Consider the following 25,486-nt stretch of genomic DNA (forward strand, 5'->3'; position numbering starts at 1 on the left):
TGGAGCAGGCGGTATTGGGACAAAGAAAACCGTCTGTTTAGAAAAAGTGATAAGCATGCGAATAACAGCAAAGTTAATGGAGACAAATCTCCCAGGCAGCAGCAGTGAGAGCAGTGCAAAAAAGACTTTCCAGAATACCCCAGGCTGTGTTTTGTAACCTCTTGGGTACCTGTGTTCAGATAAATTTCACATCAGAAAGCCTGCATGTGTAACATTTCTTGAAGTTCTTCTAAGCTGTGGCAATTAAACAGATTGTTTAGAAAGACTAATAGACAGATTCAGGGCAAGGAGAGGCATTTAAAAAAAATGCACATCTAAAGGGAAGTTGGGGCTGCCTCTTTTATTGTAACACTGTCTCTGCAAGGAGAAAATGTATCAACTCAGACAGCTTCTCATGTTACCTCCAGCCAACCGCCAGCCTAGTTCGGGTAATCCCCAAACTTCTATCGCAACTGTAAACATTTTTATGAATTAGCACACAGAAGTCTAAAATACAGAATGTGGTATTTTGCCTCCAAGATTTCTTTTACCGCAAAGCCTTTTATGAATAGAGCCCATTGTCTGTCTCCACACTCCGCAGTGGCCGATTCAGTGACAAGTAGTCACTCTCGCTTTCACTTCCTGGTGCCGCCTCTCCCACTAATCTCCTCTGCAGGTGTTATAGTGACGTCACGTCACTCCTGTCCTTCCACACCGCCCCCTCCAGTCTTCACTGAGATCTGGCTGGCCTGGCTCCTCCCATCTTCCTCAAGAGAGCTGAGAGCCAGAGTCAGTGTGTGGAAGTGCATGCCACCCATGTGCCTGTTATTATAGAACTGGTCCTGGTGGATATAGTACTATTAAGTACTAGTACTGCAATTTTGCTGGCTGCTAGGTGGTCTGAATTTCTCTGGCTCGTCTGTCCCCTTCAGATCCGTGGACTGTCTGGTGCACAGTTCCCCAACCCTGTCCTCAAGGCCCACCAATAGTACATGTTTTGCAGAAAACCACACATTTGCACAGGTGAGGTAAGGTAATTAGTGTCTCAGCAGAGCTGATTAACTACCTGTGTGGATTTCCACAAAACATGCACTGTTGGTGGGCCTTGAGGACAGGGTTGGGGATCACTGGTCTGGTGGAGTCGACACAGGCAGTCTATTTTTCGGTGAGTAGTGACCTGCTTCACTGCCATTCCCACCACACTGACAATAGACCCAACCACACATACATTAAACAGTAGTTGGGCCCCTGAAGCAAGGGCGTAGGGCCCGTGACCTATCCTGAACGTGTGCTGGAGGGACCCGTGTGTGTTCCAGGCGGCTTTGGCAGGTACTTGCATGTACGCAGCAGCGGTGCGCCAGAGTCCCATTGCACCATGGAGAACAGTGACAGCAGCACAATGGTACTCTGGCGTGCTGCGATGTGAGGAACCGCCGCAGTCATCTGGAACAATTGGGCCCCTCCAGCACATGGGCACAACCGTGGGCCCTATGCCCCTGTTGCATGGGCCTCAGGGAGTAGAACCAGTATGCATTGTTTTTATGTGTGTGCGTGATTTGATCTAATGGCACCCCCACCACACGTACAACAGCCGCAACTACACACACATACTAGAGTTGTTCACTATGATTAGCTACCAGTACATAGCTACAAGTAATTGAAATTTAAATTAGACAATGTTGCTCACAGCTGAGAGATGGTTAACTTACCCATGCCTTAGCAAATGCGCTCCACTTGAATTCCGTTTACGGGTTGAAGGAGGAAGCATAGAAGTGACATGGAACGCGAGTGGAGTGCATTGGCTAAGACAGCAGCATGAGTAAGGTAACCACCCCCCCTTCTGCCGCCAGCACCCCAGCATTTGGGGTTCCAAGAGGAACCCTGACTTCCCCCATATAGTAGTTTCCCTAGGGACCTAGAGCCATGTGTGTGTGGGGGGGGCACATCCAGATTCCGCATCGGGGCCCAGAGGTTTGTAGCTACGCCACTGGATGTGTGATTTTTTTTTTATTTACAGTAGAGCTGTTTACACCAAACAGAGAAAAAGCAACAACAAAGAAGTATAAAACTTGGCAGCAGACTGTACATTACTTCCCTGACTAGCATGCCTGAATTAACTTTGTACTCAGGACTCTGTACCATTAATGGCAGCTCTTTGGGCACTACGCAGGCTATAGGTCACCTAAAATAGTTAGTTTGCTTTTATAAAAAACTTTTCTAGAGCTCCAATTATATAACAAATGGCATGGCTCAGTGTTCAATGCTGAAGCAGTGAAATCCTTTATCCACAAAAAGATAAACTTTAAAGTATACCAGATGCGAGAGACATCTGGTAAAACCTAAACCGGTTATGGGTAGGGGGCATAATCAAATATTCACTGCACCTCCCATTCCCATCTGTCCCCCGACGCTATTTTCTGGTCCTTTCCATTGTCCTGGGCGACTTCAAACTCGGACATACTGTGCCGCGCAGTGTGCTCCCCTGTGGTCGCATAGTGACGTCACACGATAGGAGTACTTTCGCTCCTGCATCCAGGCGTGAGCACTGATTGGAGACGCGGGGGGAGCAAGCATGCTCCTGTCCTGTGACATCACTTGGCGCGGTCACAGGGGAGCACGCGCTGCGCAGTATGTCTGGGTTTGAAGTCGCAGAGGTCAACCAGGACAACGGGTCAGACCACAGAAGAGCAGTGGGGGAGGGAGGGAAATGGGAGGAGCAATATTTGATTATGCCCACCCAGGGACGGATCTAGTCCAAGTTGCCCCAAGTTGCGCCTGGGGCAAGGTCAGGTTTTGGCGCCTAAACTGCCATTCCCCATCCAAATTTTGCCGCCTTTTTAAGAATTCAACAAACTGCGCCTGGGGCAAGAGACCCGCTTGCCCCCCCCCCCCCCCCTTAGATCCGTCCCTGTGCCCACCTACCCAGTACAGCTTTAATTTTATCCTTTAACATACAGACCCATGAATATTGAACCATCCCTACTCACCCTACTCATTAAAACACAGGACTCTAGAGCTCCCCAGGCACAGCCTGATTACTCATGTAAGTACTGGGTACGGGATAGAGCCACGACCTCAAACAGAGGAGAGTTGTTACAATACAGGTGAAACTTGAAACATTTGAATATCGAGCAAAAGCGCATTTATTTCAGTAATTCAACTTAAAAGATGAAACTAATATATGAAATAGACTTATTACACATGCAAAGTGAGATATTTCAAGCATTCATTTGTTATAATTTTGATGATTATAGCTTACAGCTTATGAGAACCCCAAAATCAAAATCTCAGACCATTAGACTATTGTGAACATGGTGAATATTCTAGGCACAAAGTGTCAGACTCTAATAAGCTTATAAATCCAAAAACACCTGCTATTAGTTTCACCTTTTTAAGGGTACCTGAGATAGTTATATAGATTATATTTATACTTGCCTGGGGTTTCCTCCAGCCCCATGAGGTGTGTGGGCTCCCTCACCGTCCTTTTCAGCTGCTCCGTTGTCTTTTAATCAGCCCCTGTAATCTAGTCAGCCGCGACCTTCTGCGCGTACGCAGCCACGCCCCCGTGGTGCTCCAATGTCCGAGAGCATTCTGCGGCTGCTCAGTAAAACTGCACAGTAAAATTAATAACAGAGTGCAAGCTACAAAATGAATAACAAATTCCAAGACACAAAAGGGTGAGAGAGCCCTGCCCTTGTGAGCTTACAATCTAAAGGAATGATGGGAAACAAGAGGCAGGGAAGTATGCAGTATACATACAGGCAGTGTGTGTTTAGGTTATCTGGTAATGAGTAAAACTTGACAAGAAATTGAAGGGAAATGGCCTAAGTTAGAGCATATGCTTGTTGAAAAAAGTGAGTTTTGTGCTGTGGAAGGGCATTCCAGAGGAGGCGTAAGGCACGTGAGAAGTCTTGTATACATGAATGCTAGGAGGGGATGCAAGAGGAGGACAAAAGAAGCTCATGTACTGATATGAGATTGAGGTTGGGTTGGTATCTGGAAACAAGTGAGGAAATGTACGGAGGAGAGAGATTGTGGAGAGCTTTGTAGGTTAGGGTAAAGAGTTTAAAACGGATCCTTGGAAAAGAGAAGCAGCAGAAGAAGAGCGAGAAGAGAGATGAACGATCAGCAGAGTTCAGTACAGATTGGAGTTCAGTACAGACTGGAGTGGGTCTAGTCGGTTAGTTGGTAGTCCACAAAGAAATATACTACAATAATCTAAGCGAGATATAATAAGATCATGTAGGAGAAGCGGGGCAGTGGAAATACCCCAGATGCGATCAGGCCACCTGCTTGTTGCTCGGCTGCTCCCAAGTGCCACAAAGAAATACAAAAAGAAAGGAGGGGCGCTCTGAGCTTCAAGACACGATATAACATGTAATTCCAGGACAGGTCTCACCTGGTTGAAGTTTGGCCAGTACAGCGTACGCGGCCACGATTAGCGTCTGTCCCTCTCTGCCGAGCCGGGGACCGGGCTCTCCAGTAACGATAGGGCGGATGTGATGTCACTCCCTCCTGCGTACTTCCTAGATGGTAACCATAGGAACCAGGGTGCACGCTCGCTTCCTTCAATGTCACTGTGAGCGGCGCCTGTACGCTGGAGATTAAAACTAAGTAGTGGTAATAAAAAAGCCACCATAGGGCTAAATGGGGCTATAATATTTATTAAAATTGACAACGCGTTTCACGGAGGATCGGCCTCCGCTTTTTCAAGTCTTATACACTTAATAAAAAGGAATTCATTTTATACACAACATCATGAAAAACCAACCAATCGGTTCTGTGTGAGGCATGGACTTAGAGCCATAAAATTCATAATACTATGGAAAGGACCGTAGTACACCTAATAGGCAGGACCCTACGAATAGATCCTGCAGGATATAAGTTTTAATCCCCCAGAGATAACTAAAGGGGCATAATGGATATATATATAGGACAAATAAAGCAATTATACGCCCACATAGTAATTCATATACCTGAGATAAGGGAATTCATATATATATATATAAAAGGTCTATATGCTCTCACACAGAGCCCATTAGTTGCCCATACATAAAACATCTCATAGAGATCTAATAAACAATTTATAAAAACATATACAAAAATATATAAAAAAAAACATATACCGCCCATACCAACAATAGTTATATATACCCACATCTCATATCTACAGTATATATACACTTCTCTGCCTCTACCAGCGGGTCTTATAATGGAGGGGCTCAAAGGCCCCTACTTCAACCCCCATACAGTGGGAGTACATTGGGGTGGATTGGACAGAAAAAGGGTGTAAAAAAGGGGGGGGGGAGGAGGAGAGGGAAGAAGTGAAGGAAAAGGGGAGGGGGGGTGGAAAGGGGGAAAAAGTAAATAGAATACACCTAAAAGATAGGACTAGGACAGATCTGTCAATGAACTACTGGTTGTAGATGGCTCATTTCCTCCAGACATTTGTTTAAACCGCCCGGCTCTAAGGTGCCCAGCTTAAGGATCCAATAAGACTCCCGCCTACACAGAATCCTATACCTCTCATATTTATTTGAATGGTAAACTTGTTCTACAACTATGGCCTTTAGCATATTAAAGTTTCTTTTATGGACTAAATTAAAATGGTGTGACACTCCATGTTTGGGTTCCCCCTTAGTGATGTTAGATCTATGTTTATTTAATCTAATGTGGAATCCTTGGGTTGTCCGGCCCACATATGAAAGGTTACATGGACAGCTGAGTAAATAGATAACATGTGTACTCTGGCATGTAAGATGGCTTTTGATCTGAAATTCTATGGAGGCGCTAGTCTTAAAGGTCTTTGCGCCTGCCTCCACCAATCGTTTTGCAACAGAGACAGCGCTTCGACCCACAGGGATAGCATCCGGGCCTGACTCGAGTCACGGCCTGCATGTTGCCACTAGTCGATGGTTTCCTAGAGCTAAGTCTACTAGGGGCTATGTATCCCCTAATATTGTTGCTCCTTCTAAATACTATTCTAGGTATAGATGGAAGGGTCTGTTTAAGAATGGGGTCGCTCAGTAGAACTGGCCAATATTTATTAAAAATATTTTTACATTCTCTCGCTTGTCCCGAGAAGTCAACGATAATGGGCATACGTTCTTTGATAGAATTTGGGTTAACCCATCGACTAGTGGCAACATGCAGGCCGTGACTCGAGTCAGGCCCGGATGCTATCGCTGTGGGTCGAAGCGCTGTCTCTGTTGCAAAACGATTGGTGGAGGCGCTAAGACCTTTAAGACTAGCGCCTCCATAGAATTTCATATCAAAAGCCGTCTTACATGCCAGAGTACACATGTTATCTATTTACTCAGCTGTCCATGTAACCTTTCATATGTGGGCTGGACAACCCAAGGATTCCACATTAGATTAAATAAACATAGATCTAACATCACTAAGGGGGAACCCAAACATGGAGTGTCACACCATTTTAATTTAGTCCATAAAAGAAACTTTAATATGCTAAAGGCCATAGTTGTAGAACAAGTTTACCATTCAAATAAATATGAGAGGTATAGGATTCTGTGTAGGCGGGAGTCTTATTGGATCCTGGAGCTGGGCACCTTAGAGCCGGGCAGTTTAAACAAATGTCTGGAGGAAATGAGCCATCTACAACCAGTAGTTCATTGACCTATCTGTCCTAGTCCTATCTTTTAGGTGTATTCTATTTACTTTTTCCCCCTTTTCACCCCCCCCTCCCCTTTTCCTTCACTTCTTCCCTCCCCTCCTCGCCCCCCCCCCCCCCCCCCTTTTACACCCTTTTTCTGTCCAATCCACCGCAATGTACTCCCGCTGTATGGGGGTTGAAGTAGGGGCCTTTGAGCCCATCCATTATAAGACCCGCTGGTAGAGGCAGAGAGGTGTATATATAGATATGAGACGTGGGTATATATAACTATTGTTGGTATGGGCGGTATATGTTTTTTTATATATTTTTGTATATGTTTTTATAAATTGTTTATTAGATCTCTATGAGATGTTTTATGTATGGGCAACTAATGGGCTCTGTGTGAGAGCATATAGACCTTTTATATATATATATATATGAATTCCCTTATCTCAGGTATATGAATTACTATGTGGGCGTATAATTGCTCTATTTGTCCTATATATATATCCATTATGCCCCTTTAGTTATCTCTGGGGGATTAAAACTTATATCCTGCAGGATCTATTCGTAGGGTCCTGCCTATTAGGTGTACTACGGTCCTTTCCATAGTATTATGAATTTTATGGCTCTAAGTCCATGCCTCACACAGAACCGATTGGTTGGTTTTTCATGATGTTGTGTATAAAATGAATTCCTTTTTATTAAGTGTATAAGACTTGAAAAAGCGGAGGCCAATCCTCCGTGAAACGCGTTGTCAATTTTAATAAATATTATAGCCCCATTTAGCCCTATGGTGGCTTTTTTATTACCACTACTTCGTTTTAATCTCCAGCGTACAGGCGCCGCTCGCAGTGACATTGAAGGAAGCGAGCGTGCACCCTGGTTCCTATGGTTACCATCTAGGAAGTACGCAGGAGGGAGTGACATCACATCCGCCCTATCGTTACTGGAGAGCCCGGTCCCCGGCTCGGCAGAGAGGGACAGACGCTAATCGTGGCCGCGTACGCTGTACTGGCCAAACTTCAAACAGGTGAAACCTGTCCTGGAATTACATGTTATATCGCGTCTTGAAGCTCAGAGCGCCCCTCCTTTCTTTTTATAATAAGATCATGTACTAACATTTTAGTAATGTCCTGACTGAGAAAAGGTCAGATGCGGGATATGTTTTTGAGTTGGAGATGACAGGAGATGGTTAGGGAGTGAATGTGAGGAATAAATTAGTGAGAAGAATCAAGTATATAAAAATATATAAATATACCCTATATGTTCATCTCAGGTTCACTTTAAGTTGAATAACTGAAATAAATGGACCTTTGCACAATATTCTAAGAGTAGCGTGCGGTCCTTAGATACGCATGCTTGTTTACAGAGTAATGCGTGCTCCTTTAACTACTGGGGGCTGTGAAATACTGCGACCGCGATACTTCACTGGCGCGGCTGCTACTATGTTAATTAATGGTCACGCTAGTGAAGTATCGCGGTCGCGATACTTTACAGCCCCTGGTAGTTAAAGGATCTTGCATTACTATGTAAACAAGCGCGCGTAACTAAGGACTGCACGCTTCGCAGCACGACTACGTGTAGAGCTTGGAAGTGGTTTTCTCCTTTCTTCCTCTCTGGTGGTCACTTCTTCTTACTCCCACTTACAAGACTTCTCTCGATCCTCTCCCCTCTTCTGGAACACCCTCCCTCAACACATCCACCACTCACCCACACTAATGCTTCATACACACTTGAGATAAAAGTCTTTGGAAAATGCAAGATCACAGACCAATTTTACCCCCTTCCATGTAGTATGAGAGCCATACTCTACACAGTCTATTCTATGGAGCTGCACTCCCCATCAGATAAAATCTTTGCAAGATGCTGCACACAAAGATGCCCGTACACACTCAAAAGATCATTATCTGCAAAAGATCTGTTCCTGCAAAACATCCATTCCTGCAAAATGCATTCATAGTCTATGAGATCTGCAGATCCTCATACACACCTGGTTTATGAAATCAAGCTACTAAATCAAGCTACTATCCCTACTAAGGCCACATACACACATCAGACCATAGTCTTTTGAAAATGAAAGATCAAAGACTAATCTTACCACCCTTCATGTAGTATGAGAGCCATACTCTACACAGTCTTTTCTATGGAGCTGAACTCCACATCAGAAAAAAATCTTTGCAAGATGCTGCACGCACAGATGCTGTACAGACACAAAAGATCAGTATCTGCAAAAGATCTGTTCCTGCCAAAAATCCATTCCTGCAAATTGCAATGATAGTCTATGAGATCTGCAGATCATCATACACACATGATTTAACTGACATTCATCTGCAGCTCAGATCCACCAAGATGGATTTTCAGATCTGCGGATGATTGTCTGATCTGCAGATGAATGTCAGTTAAATCATGTGTGTATGATGATCTGCAGATCTCATAGACTATCATTACAATTTGCAGGAATAGATTTTTGGCAGGAACAGATCTTTTGCAGATACTGATCTTTTGTGTCTGTACAGAATCTGTGTGTGCAGCATCTTGCAAAGATTTTTTTCTGATGTGGAGTTCAGCTCCATAAAAAAGACTGTGTAGAGTATGGCTCTCATACTACATGAAGGGTGGTAAGATTGGTCTGTGATCTTTCATTTTCAAAAGACTATGGTCTGATGTGTGTATGAGCCTTAACAGTAGTAGTCCGGGTTCGCTACTGTGGCCGATCTACATCACCCAAATTACTTTGTCAGCGCCACCATAGCTGCAATTTCCACAGCAGCCTATGGCAACACCCAATTATCAGGTGTACCATTTGCCTATTAACTGATCCATTTTGAACAGTTTATTTAGATTTCTTTGAAACTTGCCAAGTGCATTATTAGTCCAATTCTGATAAATTACTTTTCTGAAGCCCTAATTTGTTGCACAAATCATTTATCCCCTCTCACTGCTCTTGTCTATATAGCATTTCTCCAGGAACTTGCTGCAGTAGAATGGGTGAACCAAAATTTCTATGGACAAAATCTTTAAAACAATTTCCAGAAAAGTAAGACTTTAAGCATAGCCGACCTTTTTTGAGCGACCTGAGCTGTCGCTCAGGGTGCCGGCTTCCAAGGGGGCACCTAGAGCTGGCTATCTAATGGAGGGAGGGCACCTACTCCTTGCTACCTATACTGAGGGAACCTACACCTGACTTCCTATACTGGGGGCGCCTATGCTTAGCTACCTATATTGAGGGCACCTACACGAGATCCTATACAGGGGGCACCTATACCTGGCTACCTACCTATACTGAGTCTGAGGGCATTTTTTTTTTTTGGGGGGGGGGGGGGGGGGATGACGCACTGCAGCTATAACATGTGGTGAAAATTGTTGGTGCTCTGCTATCATTCCAAATTGGGAGGGGGGGCTTACCGTCCCACTGATTGTTTTTATTAATATTCCTTTAAATGTATTCAGGATAATGAACTCTTTCCATCCATTTTGTGGTTATTAGTATTTTTCTATTATACATATGTGATGTGTCATGGAGATCTAAGCGTTTGGTGTGATGTGTCACAACTTCAAAAAGGTTGGGAACCACTGTCCTAGGAGGTAACTCAGGAGAAAAGTTGAATTGCATATGGGCGTGTGTGTGTGTGTGTGTGTGTGTGTGTGTGTGTGTATGTGTACATGCAAAGAGGATGAGGGGGGGGGGGGGGGGGCACCAAAATCAGGTTTCGCTCAGGGTGCTGTGAAACCTAGGGCTGGCCCTGACTTTAAGGGCTCGTTTCCACTATCGCGAATCTGCATGCGTCCAACGCATGCAGATCCGCACATGTAATACAAGTGGATGGGCCTGTTTCCACTGTAGCGTTGTTGAGGTGCGTTTTTTTCAGCGTGAAAAAAACGCACAAAAGAGCCAACGATTTCGCCTGCGTCGGGAATCCGTGCGAATCGCCGCTAATGTATTTAATAGAAAAAACGCATGCGTTTGTTACATGCGTTTTTACCCGCGATTTCGCGTGCGATTTCGCACCTTTTTCAATTTTATTTAGCCCTGGCAGTGTCATGGTTAATTTCGCATGGCACCCTGCCATGCGAAATCGCATGCGAAATCGCGGGTAAAAACGCATGTGGAAACTCATCCGCATGCGTTTTTACAAGCGTCGGAATGCGGCCGAAATCGCGTTGCAACTGTGGAAACAAGCCCTAAAGAGAACCTGAACTGAAAATCAAAATAACCATACACAGGTCATACTTACCTCCCATGTAGTCTACTCCTCAAATCTCTTTCTCCTCTTATATGTCCTGTTTGTCCTCTGTGATCAATGGAATTCTCTGTCCTCCATTTTGAAAATGGCCATTACCCCATAACAGCTTCCTGGTAAGCACACTGTTAAACTGTAATATCACCCACTTGAGCCATAGGGAAACATGGACATTACCTTGCACATTCAGTTGTAACTGACAGCTGCTGGTATATAACTGACAGCAACTGGTATATTTCACTTCTGACAAAATATTGTCAGAACTGGAATGGATCGCTGTAAGAAGAAAATGGTGAGCCTCTGAGAGGAACAGACGGTGAGGTTAGTATGTAATATTCATTTGCAGCTACATCATGTGTTTGTTTTAAATAATTTTACTCAGTTCAGGTTCCCTTTAAGCATTATTACAATTATTTTTATTATTATGCTGTTTGCTGGACTGCTCTCTATGAGTTTACATCTGCTTTAATTCCACTGAACATTACTACTTATCTAGGTGAATTTATTTCTATTTCTGCAGGATTGCAACGCCAGTGGACATCTTTTCCTGGCAACTGAGGGAAACCAGACATAAATAAAAACTAGACATCAACATTTTTGCCAAGGTCTTGTGTAAAAGAAAATAATTTTATTTATTCTAAAAAGAATTTATTCTAAAAAGAAGAATGTTTATAAAGTTGCAAACTTTGCCATTTACTCAACAAATATACATCTGTAATATGATGTTTCTTAACCTCCCTGGCGTTCTGATTCCGTGCTGCGTACGGCCGCGGGAGGTTTTTTTTTTACCTAATTTCCCCCCCTGCTTCATCCCTCCCATCCTTCCGATCGCGTGACGTCAGACGGAGTCCCGATCCACCCCTCAGTGCTGCCTGGCTCTGATTGGCCAGGCTGCGCACGGGGTCTGCGGGGGGCCTCTTTTGCGTCGGCTAGCGGCGGATCGGCAGTGAGCGGTGGCGGCGGCGATCGGAGAAACACGCAGCTAGCAAAGTGCTAGTTGCGTGTTTCAAAAGAAAATTATTCAAATCGGGTGACCTCCAGCGTCTCTGGACGAGCTCAGCTCGTCCAGAACACTAGGGAGGTTAAAGTATACCTGTAAGGAAAAAAGAGCCCCATTTAGATACTTTTCTTAGTAGTGGGAAGCCTCTGGATAATCTAGAGCCTTCTCCCTCCCCGCCTTCACTGATCCAGTGCTGGGGACCCCGAATCTCATTGTCAAGGGCTTGTCGAGAGGTGTGCATCCATGAACGAGTACTACAGGAGTGTCCATGAACAAGCGCAGCCCCACTGCACAAGATGCCTCGTACCTGCAGAATCAGAATTTATTCAGAATCAGAATCAGAATTTATTTCGCCAAGTACAATGTGAGTTGTACCCGGAATTGGTTTTGGCACAACAGGGTCGGTGGTGGTACATACAGTAGTAGATACATACAGCATATACAGTAAATACATACAGGCATATACAGTAGATACATACAGTAGGAACAGTGAAACACAGGCATAGAAATAAAGCATAGATTGAAGCATACATAAAAGATGAACCCCGGGGAAAGGACCAGGGGGGGTAATCCGCTGCCGTCCAAGGCACTCAAAACGCTTTGCAGCGATACTTTGAATCAGATGCCCCTCAGTCTAACCCAAGGAGAGAGACAGAGAGAGGAGAGGAAAGAGAGAGAAAGTGAAAAAGACAGTGATAAAGGCGTCAATTCACCAGAGGTTACCAACCTATTTATCTCTTGGGAGGTAATCTACCTCCTGTGATATCTCCAAATAGCCAATTCTCCAGAAGTATAGGGGAAAATATCGACAGAGAGAAATTCAAGAGATAAATGTGAGATAAGTATGAGATAAATAAGTGATAGTTAGTAGTTTCTCCAAATCACAATTCACCAGGGAATAAAGGGGGTGTGGCCATTCATTATTTTTTCATCTCTTTTCACACAGGTTTTCACACAGCAGCTGCTGCTGTAGAAGATGGAGCCTTTTGAGCTTACTCTGTTAGGCCTGGTGCACACCAAAAACCGCTAGCAGATCCGCAAAATGCTAGCAGATTTTGAACCGCTTTTTCTTATTTTTCTTTAGCGTTTCAGCTAGCATTTTGCGGTTTTGTGAAGCGTTTTTGGTGTAGTCAGGGCCGGATTTGTACCTTTTACCGCCCAAGGCCCACTGTCACCAGCCGCCCCCCCCCCCCCCCCCCAACAACCTCTCAACACCCCCAAACATGCACTCTCTTTTTCAACCTGCAACGTGAACTTGTGAACACACAAAAAAATCAACCTGCAAGTGAAGCCGAGGTGAGAGGGCTATGGAGGCTGCCCTATTTATGTCCTTTTAAACAATACCAGTTGCCTGGCAGCCCTGCTGATCTATTTGGCTGCAGTAGTGTCTGAATAACACCAGAAACAAGCATGCAGCTAATCTTGTCAGATCTGACTATAATGTCAGAAACACCTCATCTGCTGCATGCTTGTTCAGGGGCTATGGCTGAAGGTATTAGAGGCAGAGGATCAGCCGGATAGCCAGGCAACTGGTATTGTTTAAAAGGAAATAAATATGGCACCTCCATATCCCTCTCACTTCTGACTCACTTTAATAAAACCTCCTGGTTACCACTCTTCCTGCACTCCCCTTGTAGCGCTGGCTCCCCTGGTTCGAATCCGAGCCGGGTCACCATCTGCATTGAGTTTGTATGTTCTCACCATGTCTGTGTGGGTTTGCTCCGGGCACTCCGGATTCCTCCCACATTCCAAAAACATACAGATAAGTTAATTGGCTTCCTCCTAAAAATTGGCCCTAGACTAAAATGTACATGCACTACGTGATACATACGCAGATATATGACTATGTATACTCTGTACAGCAATCCAAAATAATAATAATATTCAGGACCCCCCAGTAAAGATAGCCAGATGCTGCCCCCATTTTAGTATAGGTAGCCAGGTGCTAACCCCCCCCCCCCCCCCCAGTATAAGTAGTGAGGTGCTGCCCCCCTTCCTTAGTATAGGTAGTCAGGTACTGCCTCCCTTAGTATCTCAGTAAAGGTAGGCTGGTGCTACCCCCCCCCCCTTCTTAGTATAGGTAGACAGATGTTGTCCCCCATTGCCCTCCCCTTTAGTATAGGTGGCTAGATGCTATCTCCCTCCCCCAATAAAATTAGCATAGGAAGCTAGATGCTAACATTAACCCTCCCCATTCCCATAGTAGCCAGAGCCCATGCTGTGTCCCCTGCCAAATACATCCCCCCTCCCCATTTCCATAGTAGCCTGTAGCCAAAGGCCATGCTGTGTCCCCCGCCAAATACATCCCCCCCTCCCCATTTCCATAGTAGCCTGCTGTAGTCAAAGGCCATGCTGTGTCCCCCGCCAAATACATCCCCCCCCCCCCCCCCCCCGGCAGGGCAGACAACACCAGTCCATGTCTTCTGTCCCTCTCTCCCACCCTTCCCCGATCCTCCCCCCGCACGTACCCACAGAGTAGCAGCAGAGACTTTACCTCTCCAGGCTCCAGCGCCGAAGCTTCCTGTGTCCCGCAGCCGCTATGCGCCTCTCTCTCTTGCTGGCGATTCCCACCATGTGACTCGCCGGTAACCTGCCGCCGAGTCACATGGGAGAGACGCTGGCTGGAGAAAGAAGCGCCCAGCGGCAGCGGGACACAGGAATCTTCGGCGCTGGAGCCTGGAGAGGTAAAGTCTCTGCTGCTACTCTGCGGGTACGTGCGGGGGGAGGATCGGGGAAGGGTGGGAGAGAGGGGCGCTGAGCAAAGCTGCACAACGTTGCCCGGGGGTCACAGCAGGCTCACTCTCTCCACCAGCGTGCGCCACTTCAAGTCCACATAGTGAAGGGGCGGCTGTGGACTCGCAGCGGCTCCTCTCAGGGCTGGTGACAGGTGCAGTCAACCTGTCACAACCCGCCCCTAAGACTCTGGTCGATACTGTCGCCCTAGGAACGGGCCTTGGAGGCCTTCCCCCAAATCCAGCCCTGGGTGTAGTAGATTTCATGTATTGTTACAGTAAAGCTGTTACTGAACAGCTACTGTAACAAAAACCGCCTGGCAAACCGCTCTGAAGTGCCGTTTTTCAGAGCGGTTTGCGTTTTTCCTATACTTAACATTGAGGCAGAAACGCCTCCGCAATCCAAAATCTGCAGCAGCCCAGGAGTATGCGTTTCTGCAAAACGCCTCCCACTCTGGTGTGCACCAGCCCATTGAAATACATTACCCAAGCGTATCCGCAGCCGCAAGCGGATCGCAAAACGGTGTGCACTAGGCCTTAGAGCTTGCTTCTATTATGAGGAGACGAAGGCGCAGGAGGAGGGTCTGTTTAATCGCCCCTCGTATTTTTCGTGAGAGAACAGTTCTTGATAATTTTACTGAGACAGAGGTGGTGAAGAAGTTCAGACTCACTCGTGATATGATTGATGATATGATCCGGCAGTAAAAGGCGGGAATACTCTGGTCAGGTAGTGGAAAAACTCTGCCTCCTACCCACAATGCTTCACTTTCAAGCTTACAGAGAGGAAAAGTATCCCATGTAAATCATTAATACCGATTACCTAACTCTCTGCCAGAGCCGGGCCGAGGCATAGGCTGGAGAGGCTCCAGCCTCAGGGCGCAGTGTAGGAGGGGGCGCACAATTCATTCAGCTGTCATTCCTAATTGTGTATGGAGAAGAAAGAAATAAGAAAAGGGGATACATAGCAGTGACTGCAAGCCAGATAACTAGATATTAAGGTGTTGGGGAGGTTGTGGGCCCTGTGGCCCTCTTAGTCTAATAGCAATCAGTGTGTGACGGCTGGGGTGGGAGGGATGGAAGGGCGTACTTTGGTGTCTCAGCCTTGGGTGCTGGAGGACCTTGTCCCTGCTCTGCTCTCTGCTTTCTCACACTTTCCTCATGCATATCTCTCCATTTTCCCCTGCTATCGAACACTTTTCTCTCTGTCCTCTCACACTGGTGAATTGACTCCAGAGTGTTAAAATACCTCATGAGATAAACTACCTACCTTTTTTCTCTTAGTAAATCCTCTCTGGTGAATTGACGCCAAAGAGTGTCCCTAGGACTGCGGCGCAACCTGTGTCCGTTTTTGTCTCACTGGCTGGCTTTGTCCGCTGCAGAGTTTGGTGCCCCAAAGTTAGGCAATGTGCTAGGCTTCGAAGTGGCTGAGAAAGCATGGCTTCTGTGATGCAGTTTCCATAACATCCATGCAGGGCTGGGTTAGACCTACGGCTAGGCTAGTCCTGTGCTGGATCTGTAGCTTGGTGTAGTGCTGCTCGGTGGAGTGCATTGGTCTAGCCCAGGGTAGATAGAAGCTCCAGGCAGAAGACTCCAGGGTTTGAACTGTGCACAGTAGCATGGAGCCACTAGATCTCCACTTTTTCCACTGAGCCCAAGCTGCTCCATGCTACTATGCAGACACTAGGCATCCTGCGCATCTGCAGTGAAGCCATGCTCAATCGTGCACAGGAACATGGCCGTGAACTTCCAGAGGTTCGCATCGATGGATTGGTTGTCTCAAGGACGATATGGAAAGCCTCTGGATCCTTCTCTACATTACTTTTCATTGGCAAACTTAAAGAGACTCTGAATGTCACTTTTTATTTAACAATTCCCTTCTACACTATCACCCTAGCTAAAACGCTGCATCCCCGCGGCAGATCACTGCATCTAAACCCCCAAATACCGGGGCAAAGATCGACGACTTTCAAAGTCGTGGATTTTGCTGCTCGTGAGGCAGAGCTCAGTGCTGTAGCTCTGCCTCCATTAGTGTCAATCCCTGAAGGGAAGAAGAAGACTGAGAGGAGCTGGGAGATGTGGCGATCAGTGGGGATTGAGGCGAGTAGAGGCAGAGCTACAGTGCTGAGCTCTGCCGCTACAAGGAAGCGCTCCCCCAATATTGCCCTGGGGATTTAGGGGGTTTAGATATAGCGATCTGCTGCGGGAATGCAGCGTTTTAGCTGGGGTGATAGTGTAGAAGGGAATTGTTAAATAAAAAGTGACATTTTACAAGGCTTTAGACTCTCTTTAAGACAGGCCTTTGCGTGTGCCGTCTTGTGCAGAGGGACTTTTTGGGCGCTGCAAGATTTCAATCCAATATAGCATAGTGTGTCACCTTTGGTGTTCTGGTGACCATAGTCCCAACTGTTTTAGATCATTACCAAGCTTCTCCCATGTAGTTGTGGGTTGATCCTTCACCATTCTCATAATTATCCACACCCCATGATGAAGATCTTGCACTGAGCTCCAGATCGAAGTTGAACGGTGGTCATTTTAGATTTCTTCTAGTTCTGAACAGTTGCACCAAAAATTGTCACCTTCTAACCAAGCTTCTTGCAAATAGTCTCGAAGCCTAATCTAGCATTGTGCAGTTCTACAACCTTGTCCTGTATGTTCTTAACAGCCCTTTGTTTTTCCCTATGGTTATGAAGAGATTGTAATGGATGGAACTGATTTTGTAGACAGGTGTGCTTTATGCGCATAATAAGTTGAGAGGATCTGTAATTGATTGATTGTATCTGTGGGAGCCAGATTTTTGTCTAGGTTGTAGGAGATCAAATATTTATTTCAATCAATTACATGCAAAACAATTTATAACTTTTATTGAATGTGTCTGGATTTTTTGTTTATTTTCTGTCTCTTCATTAAAATAAAACTACCATAAAAATTACAAACTGTTTATTTCTTTGTCCAGTTGTCTCCACAAGGAAGATGCAGTTGAATTACCCTAACATTTGCACATTGTGCTTAATATGGTCTTATAAATCAATGTTTAAAATCACACATTGCACTCCACTAGGACATACCATCACCAATAGGAAGTAATAGCTTGCTCTCTCCCCCCTCATGATTCCATTCACCTAATGATTGCTTGTTCATTAGCATGTAACCAATGCTGAAGCTCCATCGATCACCAAACCACACAAAACACTCCAGTGGTTGCACATAAGAAATACATTCATTTGGTAACAGGAACAGGAGCCAGCGGATCCTGACATGTGGCTATACCGCGGATACCAGCTGAACACAGCTCTACCACATGCTCAGAATGTCAATGTACCTCCAGGCTCCTACCTGCACATTTCATTATATAATCTTATCAAACTTACAAATTTAGCATGGGCTCAAATAGTTAATTTCCTCACTGCAGTGGCGTAGCTAGGGTATTTGACACCCGGTACGGATAATTTACCGATACATCCCCCCCCCCCCAAAAAAAAAGTGAAGCGTGCTGCGGCAAAAAAATGTGTGTGGCCATGGCAGAGCTAACTGTAATGCAACTGTAGCAGTAAGGCAGTGGGCTAATATAGGTAGCCAGAATAGTTGCCCCCTGCACAGGTTAGATAGGTAGGTGCCAGCAATATAGGTTAGTTAGGTAGGTGCCTCCAAAATAGGTAGCCAGTTTAGTTGCCACCAGTATAGGCTAGGTAGGTGCCCCCCAGTATAGGTTACATTAGGTAGGTGCCCTGCAGTATAGGTTAGATAGGTAGCTGCCCCCCAGTATAGGTTAGATTAGGTAGGTGCCCCCCAGTATAGGTTAGATTGGTAGCTGCCCCTCATTATAGGTTAGATTGGTAGCTGCCCCCCAGTATAGGTTAGATAGGTAGGTGCCCCCCATTATAGGTTAGATTAGGTAGCTGCCCCCCAGTATAGGTTACATTAGGTAGGTGCCCTGCAGTATAGGTTAGATAGGTAGCTGCCCCCCAGTATAGGTTAGATTAGGTAGGTGCCCCCCAGTATAGGTTAGATTGGTAGCTGCCCCTCATTATAGGTTAGATTGGTAGCTGCCCCCCAGTATAGGTTAGATAGGTAGGTGCCCCCCATTATAGGTTAGATTAGGTAGCTGCCCCCCAGTATAGGTTAGATTAGGTAGGTGCCCCCCAGTATAGGTTAGATAGGCAGCTTCCCCCCCCAGTATAGGTTAGATTAGGTAGGTGCCCCCCCGTATAGGTTAGATAGGTAGCTGCCCCCCAGTATAGGTTAGATTAGGTAGCTGCCCCCCCCCCCAGTATAGGTTAGATTAGGTAGCTTCCCCCCATTATAGGTTAGATTAGGTAGGTGCCCCCAGTATAGGTTAGATTAGGTAGCTTCCCCCCCAGTATAGGTTAGATTAGGTAGGTGCCCCCCGTATAGGTTAGATAGGTAGCTGCCCCCCAGTATAGGTTAGATTAGGTAGCTGCCCCCCCAGTATAGGTTAGATTAGGTAGCTGCCCCCCAGTATAGGTTAGATTAGGCCCCAGTATAGGTTAGATTAGGTAGGTGCCCCCAGTATAGGTTAGATTAGGTAGGTGCCCCCCAGTTTAGGTTATATTAGGTAGTTGCCCCCCCCATAATGGAGGGGGGAGTCAGCCGCGGGGAGGCCAGCCTGACCTCTTCCTCCCTTCCTCTCCCCAGGCTGCCCTCTGTGCTCCCCCCTCTGACTGCAGAGTTAGCCAGGGAAGCGCTGTATACTGTCAGCAACTCACCTCCCTGGTTCCAATCGCTGCTCACTAGCCACCGGTCTTCTCCTCTGGATAGACGCTTATACACACGCTGCTTCCTGTTAAACAGGAAGCAGTGTGTGTATCAGCGTCTATGCAGAGGAGAAGACCAGCGGCGACTGAGCGGCGATTGGAACCAGGGAGGTGAGTTGCTGACAGTATACAGCGCTTCCCTGGCTAACTCTGCAGTCAGAGGGGGGAGCATGGAGGGCAGCCCGGGGAGAGGAAGGGAGGAAGAGGTCGGGCTGCCCTCCCAGCGGCTGACTCCCCTTTCCATTGCAGCGCCCCCCTCCCTAAGCGCTCAGCCTCAGCCCTCAGGGAAGGCCCACATCACCCCTGCCCTGCCACTATCTCACCCCACCTGGCGCGGGTCGCACCCCCGCACCCCCCTCACGACGCTACACTGTATCTCATTTATAATAAGGTTAAGACGGTCAGAGAAAATGAGGAGGAATTAGGCCACATTTTAGTTTAGGGCTGGAGTTAAGCTATGGTTATTACTAACGGTTTTCCATAGGTTAATGCGTCAAGTTAGAGTGAACAGTCGTTTGGGCCATAGGTTAGGAATCAGCTTAAAGGGAAGGTGCGAGGTGATTAAAGCTGCGGCGAGGGATACATAGGCTGCCAGGGGCTGTAGGAAGTCCCAGGTAAATAGATATTATTTTTTCAAAAACCTCCCACCTTCCCTTTAAGGGTCTGTCTTAGGGATATGTTAAGTTGTTTAGTACAGTGGTTAGGTTGGTACACAATTAAACAATTTAGGATGAAGGTTAAAAGCAAGATTCAAGTAAGGGTTGTCAACGGGGAAGGGGGATAGTGCCCAGCGCTGTTTCTCCTACTCCTTTACTGCAAGTTGTTGTAGCTGATCCACACCACATATCCAGGAGGCAGGTTGCTGTAGGTCAGCCTGCATTGAGTGCCAGCCAAACTTTTTTTCTCCTCTTATTTACAATTGAACCGGTATTCAAGCTTGATCACCGATGCAGAGTGCAGGCACCAGTGTGGGATCAGTACCGGAGTCGCCTGTGATTGGAGCGAATCCGGGCCCCACACCGGTCCTAGCGGGAAGATCGGATTGGTTTACCTTCCTAACGGATACAGCACAAGGTACAGAAGCTAGTAAAGCCTTGGGGGTAAAAGTTGTAGATCAGAAACTAAACTGACTGTCGGAACGCGAGGTCAAACTCTTCTGGACAGTGGCAACAATGAAGAGATATGACGATAAAGGCATAGCGGCCAGAGGATTCCGTATTTACAGTGAAGCTGTGGAATACCAATCAGACGTGGATTTTATGAAATTATGGAAAGAACAGCAGCTGGATAACGCTCTGAAATTACAGAAGATAGTCCTGAACCGCACGGAAGTGGAATACAATAAGACCACAGCGGAACTAGAGTCCTGTAAACAAGAACTCGGGAAACTCACTACCCCCCAGCTGTTTCAAGAGATCACCACAAAGATCGATAAACGACTTTCACCAATTCAAGACAGCATAAAGGAATGAAAACTTAGGAAATTCAGAAGAGACCAGGAGAATTTCGCCAAAGGTCTGATTTTTGATTGGGGATGTGAGAGATCGCGGAAAAGCCGCCGCATGTGCTACTGAGGAGGTGGCTGATTCCGCGTCCAGTGCGGCGGTTTGCACGCGGAAGCATGTGTCTGGTAGCAGGGCAGAACGCGGAAAAGCCGCCGCATGCAACAACAGTAAGGCGGCTGGTTTCGCGTCCAGTGCGGCGGTTTGCACGCAGCAGCGTGTGTCTGGTGTGGCTGAGTCTGTTAGTGCATAGGAATACACGCGCGTGCGCTGAGAGGCAGAATTCTTATACTAAGCAGGAAGAGTCAGCTGACCACGCCGATCAGCTGACTCCAGAGCAGGATACTATTGGTTGAGCAATTAGGGGTGGTGCTGGAGAGCACTACTCCATATATAGTTTCTGCTGGTCACTTGCTAGTTGTCTGCCGTTGCGATCACTACGTGGAAGCACTCAGACCTAGTCAGATCCTTCAGTGTGTTTGAACCAGGTGGACCTGGGAATTCACACTTAGCCAGATTATTTGAATTGTTATTCTGTTTATGCTTAAGCTAGTTCCAGGGTGTAGAGACCAAGGACCTCACACCCAGCTTAGGGAACTGTGTTATCATCTGTGTTATTCCTTCAGACTAGTTCCAGGGTGTAGAGACCAAGGACCTCACACCCAGCTTAGGGAACTGTACTACCATCTGTGTTATATTTCAGACTAGTTCCAGGGTGCTGAGACCACAGACCTCGCACCCAGTCTAGGGAACTGTATTATCATTTGTGTATACTTCAGTCTAGTTCCGGGGTGCTGAGACTAAGGACCTCGCACCCAGAATAGGCATTGTTGTTATATGTTATGACTTATAGCTTTTCCGACTACTCCTCTGTCTTCTGATTTGGTACCTCGCATATCTGATATTCCGTTGCCAGACCCTGCTTGCCTAGAACACCGAATCAGCCTTCTGTCTTTGTACCTTATCTGTCAGTGTGTTGCCGACCAGGCGAGGCCGACCTTGAGAACTATCTCTCCTGTTAAGAGATAGTCTCCAGACCAGATAGTGACATCCACCGTCAGGTGTCACTCACTCTCTGGCCTTCCCTATCCTCAGCCTGACTCCTCCCCTTGAGGAGCCTCAGGCTGCTGGAAGGTTCCTGTGCTCTCAGAGCAGTGTCTCTTTACTGTCAATGATCACCTGCTCAGCAGGTGCGTTACTCAAAGTATTACTGTTACACCAAACACTCACATACCTATAGGTGTCCAGAGGTTAGCAATATATCTGTAGTATCGGTGATTCTGCAGATCATCAATAATCAGGTATATATCTGCATTCTTGGTGATACTGCAGATCACCAATAATCAGATTTTCTCTGCGTGCTGACACCAATCGTTACAGGGGACAACAGAGGCAGAGGAGCCGCTCGAGGGGGAGGAAGCAAACCAGAGCAAACAAGGGATATTGGATGACAGACTCAGGATCAGGTTCTAGTTCGGAAGAAGTAGACCCCAAGAAAAGAAGACCTAAACCTGCCCTGAAGAAACCAGAAGGTGAACAACTATGTGTAGAAGTCCGTTTAGGAGAAGAATCAGGAGAGGAGGGAGGAACCGTCGCAAAACCCCAGGAGAAACGAGTTACCTGGAGGAAGTACACCCATGGCAGGGGATATCATCGGAAGCAATATTAGAGATCCAGGAAACAGACGGCCTCCAGGTCCTGAACCTCTCGGGAATTACTCTGCCTGAAGGTTGCAAAAGTCTTCTTTCTAAGGGTTTAAACGTTGCTATTAAGACACCTTTTGACCCCTTTCGATTTGAAGTGGATCTTTACTGTGCAGTAAGAAGAATTAACATAGTGGTACAGCAAACGACATGGAAACGGGACAAACCAGCACCGGTGCAACAGTTGGGATCCCTGGAATTTTTTCCAAACCTGGATTTTACTGAGGAGGATATGACTAATCTCAACACTCTGCTTTCACTATGGGAAGAGGGAAATGCACAAGATGGCACTGGACTGAATGCTACAGATGAGCAATGGGAAACCTTCAGACCATGTAAGTCCATCAGGGATTTCCCTAGTACCCCGGGGTCTGCAGTGGAGACGTTTGATTGGAGGGTACAGGAGGACGTACGGGCATTGATTTACCCGAAAGGGAAACCCCAGGGGAATTATCTGCCTTAGAATGGTTAAAAAAATGACTCACAATTAGTGATCAAAAAGGCGGATAAAGGGGGGAATTTGGTTATTATGTCCCATCAATACTATATGGAGGAGGCAATGAGACAATTGGAGGGTGATAGACTTTTCTATGCAAGACTCCCAAGAGACCCTACACAACTATACAAAAAATACACTGCATTCCTTGTTAAGAAAGGGGGTAGAACGAGGATGGCTCTCCAAAACTATGGGAGATGGTCTACTGCCACCTTTTCCTACAAAGTCAGTATGGTACTTTCTGCCAAAAGTCCATAAGAATCTAGAGAGACCACCTGGGCGTCCAATTGTGTACGCCAGAGGTTCACTGACAGAACCACTGTCAAAGTATTTGGACTATGTACTACGTCCATTTTTGGAGGAGATCCCCTCCTACCTGGCGGACACCCTAGACGTCCTTAAAAGACTGCCTCTCTTGGACTGGCAGGAAGGCTATGCTTTGGTCTCTATTGATGTAGAGAGCCTTTACACTCGTATACCTCAGGATCTAGGTGTACAGACAATCAAAAGGTTCCTGATTGACCACAATAAGGATGAGGAATGGCGGACTTTATCACTGAATGTTTGACTTAGGCATGAGATTTCCAGCCGGAGGTTACCCACTTCCACTGGTGGTCCAGCCTTTTAAGAAAGCTCGCCTGAGATCTAGATCTGAGTTAATCGAAAAGGGTGGGAGGAGGAGAAAAAGAGAGATGAGGGCAAAACAGGCCAAAAAACAAGAAGTGTGTCAGAAAGTAAATGTCCCCTTTGTGTTTGACTTCTCCCCTATGTCTAAGAGTATCTGTAACTCGGTTAAAAAAAATTGGGGTGACCTAAGGGAATCCATGGAACTGAAACAAATGCTTCAGGACAAACCTCTGGTAACATTCCGCAGGGCACGCACAATTAGGAGCATGCTGGTTAGAAGCGAGTTCAGGGAGCAAAAAACAAAAAGATTGGCTGACCGGAGCGAGACCAGTGGGTAATTACAAGTGTGGGAATTGCAACCACTGTGCCCAATTTACACCAGGGAAAGAGGTAACCCTGGGGGGTGAAAAACTTGTGATTAAGGAGTTTATCCACTGTAGGTCGACCTTTGTGGTCTATGCCATCATATGCCCCTGTAACCGCTATAGGTATGACTACCCAACAACTCTGCACTAGGTTTCAACAGCATGTAAATTCCCTCAAAACAAAGAAAGGTGCAGGACGGTTAATAGCACATGTGAATGAGGACCATGCTGATGTATCTAGACCCCTACGATTTTTAAAGTTGAAAACAATTGGTGTCCCTCATAGAGGGGGTGATCGGGAAAAATTATTGAGACAGGAGGAGGCTAGACTGAGATCTCGATTTAAAGCGGAACTGTAGATATAAAATAAACACATTGTTTCACTTACCTGGTGGCGGGAGAATGGAAACTCATTGAGGAGCGGCGTGGGACAAGACAGCTGCTGGGGGCTTGGGGAATCCCGAGGTAAGTGAAACAATGTGTTTATTTTATATCTACAGTTCCGCTTTAAGGCCTGTGGTAGACTAGGATTAAATGAAGGAAATTAATTGTACTGTTTTTTAGAGCGTCATTGAAAGTTTTGGTGAAAACGATCCAATCCCGATCTGCTGTGTGTGGGGTTGAAAATACCTACTACACGGTATATCGTGGTTTGATGGGGTTGATTCTAGTTCTTAGACAATCCTGTACTTGTACATAAGCTGTTAATTCTTAATCACTGTCTGTAATACTGCTGTAATTTAATGCTTTTATTATACTTGCTTTTATGCCATTCTCCAATTGTTAATGACACTGGTGCTTTTCTCTCTCTCTTTTTATATGTTTTTCAGGCCCAGATTGTTCCCTTATGTAAACGGAGGATCTCCAGGCTGGAGGATGGGGAATGCTAAAATACAATCTGGAATAGCCGCAGGATTTCCTTTTTTGTATAGGCAGCGGTAACCAAGCAACCTTCCCCCTGGCATCCTCGCTACAACTCACCACCTACGTAAGCACCCACATGACATGTCGGTCTGCGCATTGATTGGGCGAAAGCCCGGGCAGGTGATTAGCTGATCGGGGAGGTATAACGCACCCTGAAGGGGCGTGGCTTAACCTGCCGGAGCGCGCGGCGTGTCAGTGGGCATCTTCCCGGCCAATCTAACGGTGGGTGAGTGTATCTGATACATTGATTTATGTATTTAAGGGGAACTGAATATTGCACTGGGTCCTTTGGTCTCTGTGGAAGCAGGCTATCCGCGAAACGGCTGTTAGACCTGTTACCCCCTTGGCTTGAAGTCTGTATGTAAACCTGTCAATAAATTTCACTGGAAGCATATATGCCTAGTGCCCAGCGCTGTTTCTCCTACTCCTTTACTGCAAGTTGTTGTAGCTTGTGCACACCACATATCCAGGAGGCAGGTTGCTGTAGGTCAGCCTGCATTGAGCGCCAGCCACACTTTTCTCTTCTTAT

General features: G+C 46.3%; 1 long non-coding RNA gene across 1 annotated transcript in view; it reads left to right on the forward strand.

Annotated features, from left to right (window-relative positions):
* The window catches only part of LOC137548635 (uncharacterized), a 70,238-nt gene extending 44,963 nt beyond the window's left edge, over positions 1–25,275 (forward strand). The window contains exon 3 of the long non-coding RNA XR_011026728.1: positions 24,864–25,275. This is a non-coding gene — a long non-coding RNA (uncharacterized lncRNA). The remainder of the gene's footprint in view (positions 1–24,863) is intronic.
* The last annotated feature ends 211 nt before the right edge of the window (positions 25,276–25,486 follow it).

This window comes from Hyperolius riggenbachi, chromosome 1 (assembly GCF_040937935.1).
Source record: "Hyperolius riggenbachi isolate aHypRig1 chromosome 1, aHypRig1.pri, whole genome shotgun sequence".
In the NCBI taxonomy this organism is placed as follows: domain Eukaryota; kingdom Metazoa; phylum Chordata; class Amphibia; order Anura; family Hyperoliidae; genus Hyperolius; species Hyperolius riggenbachi.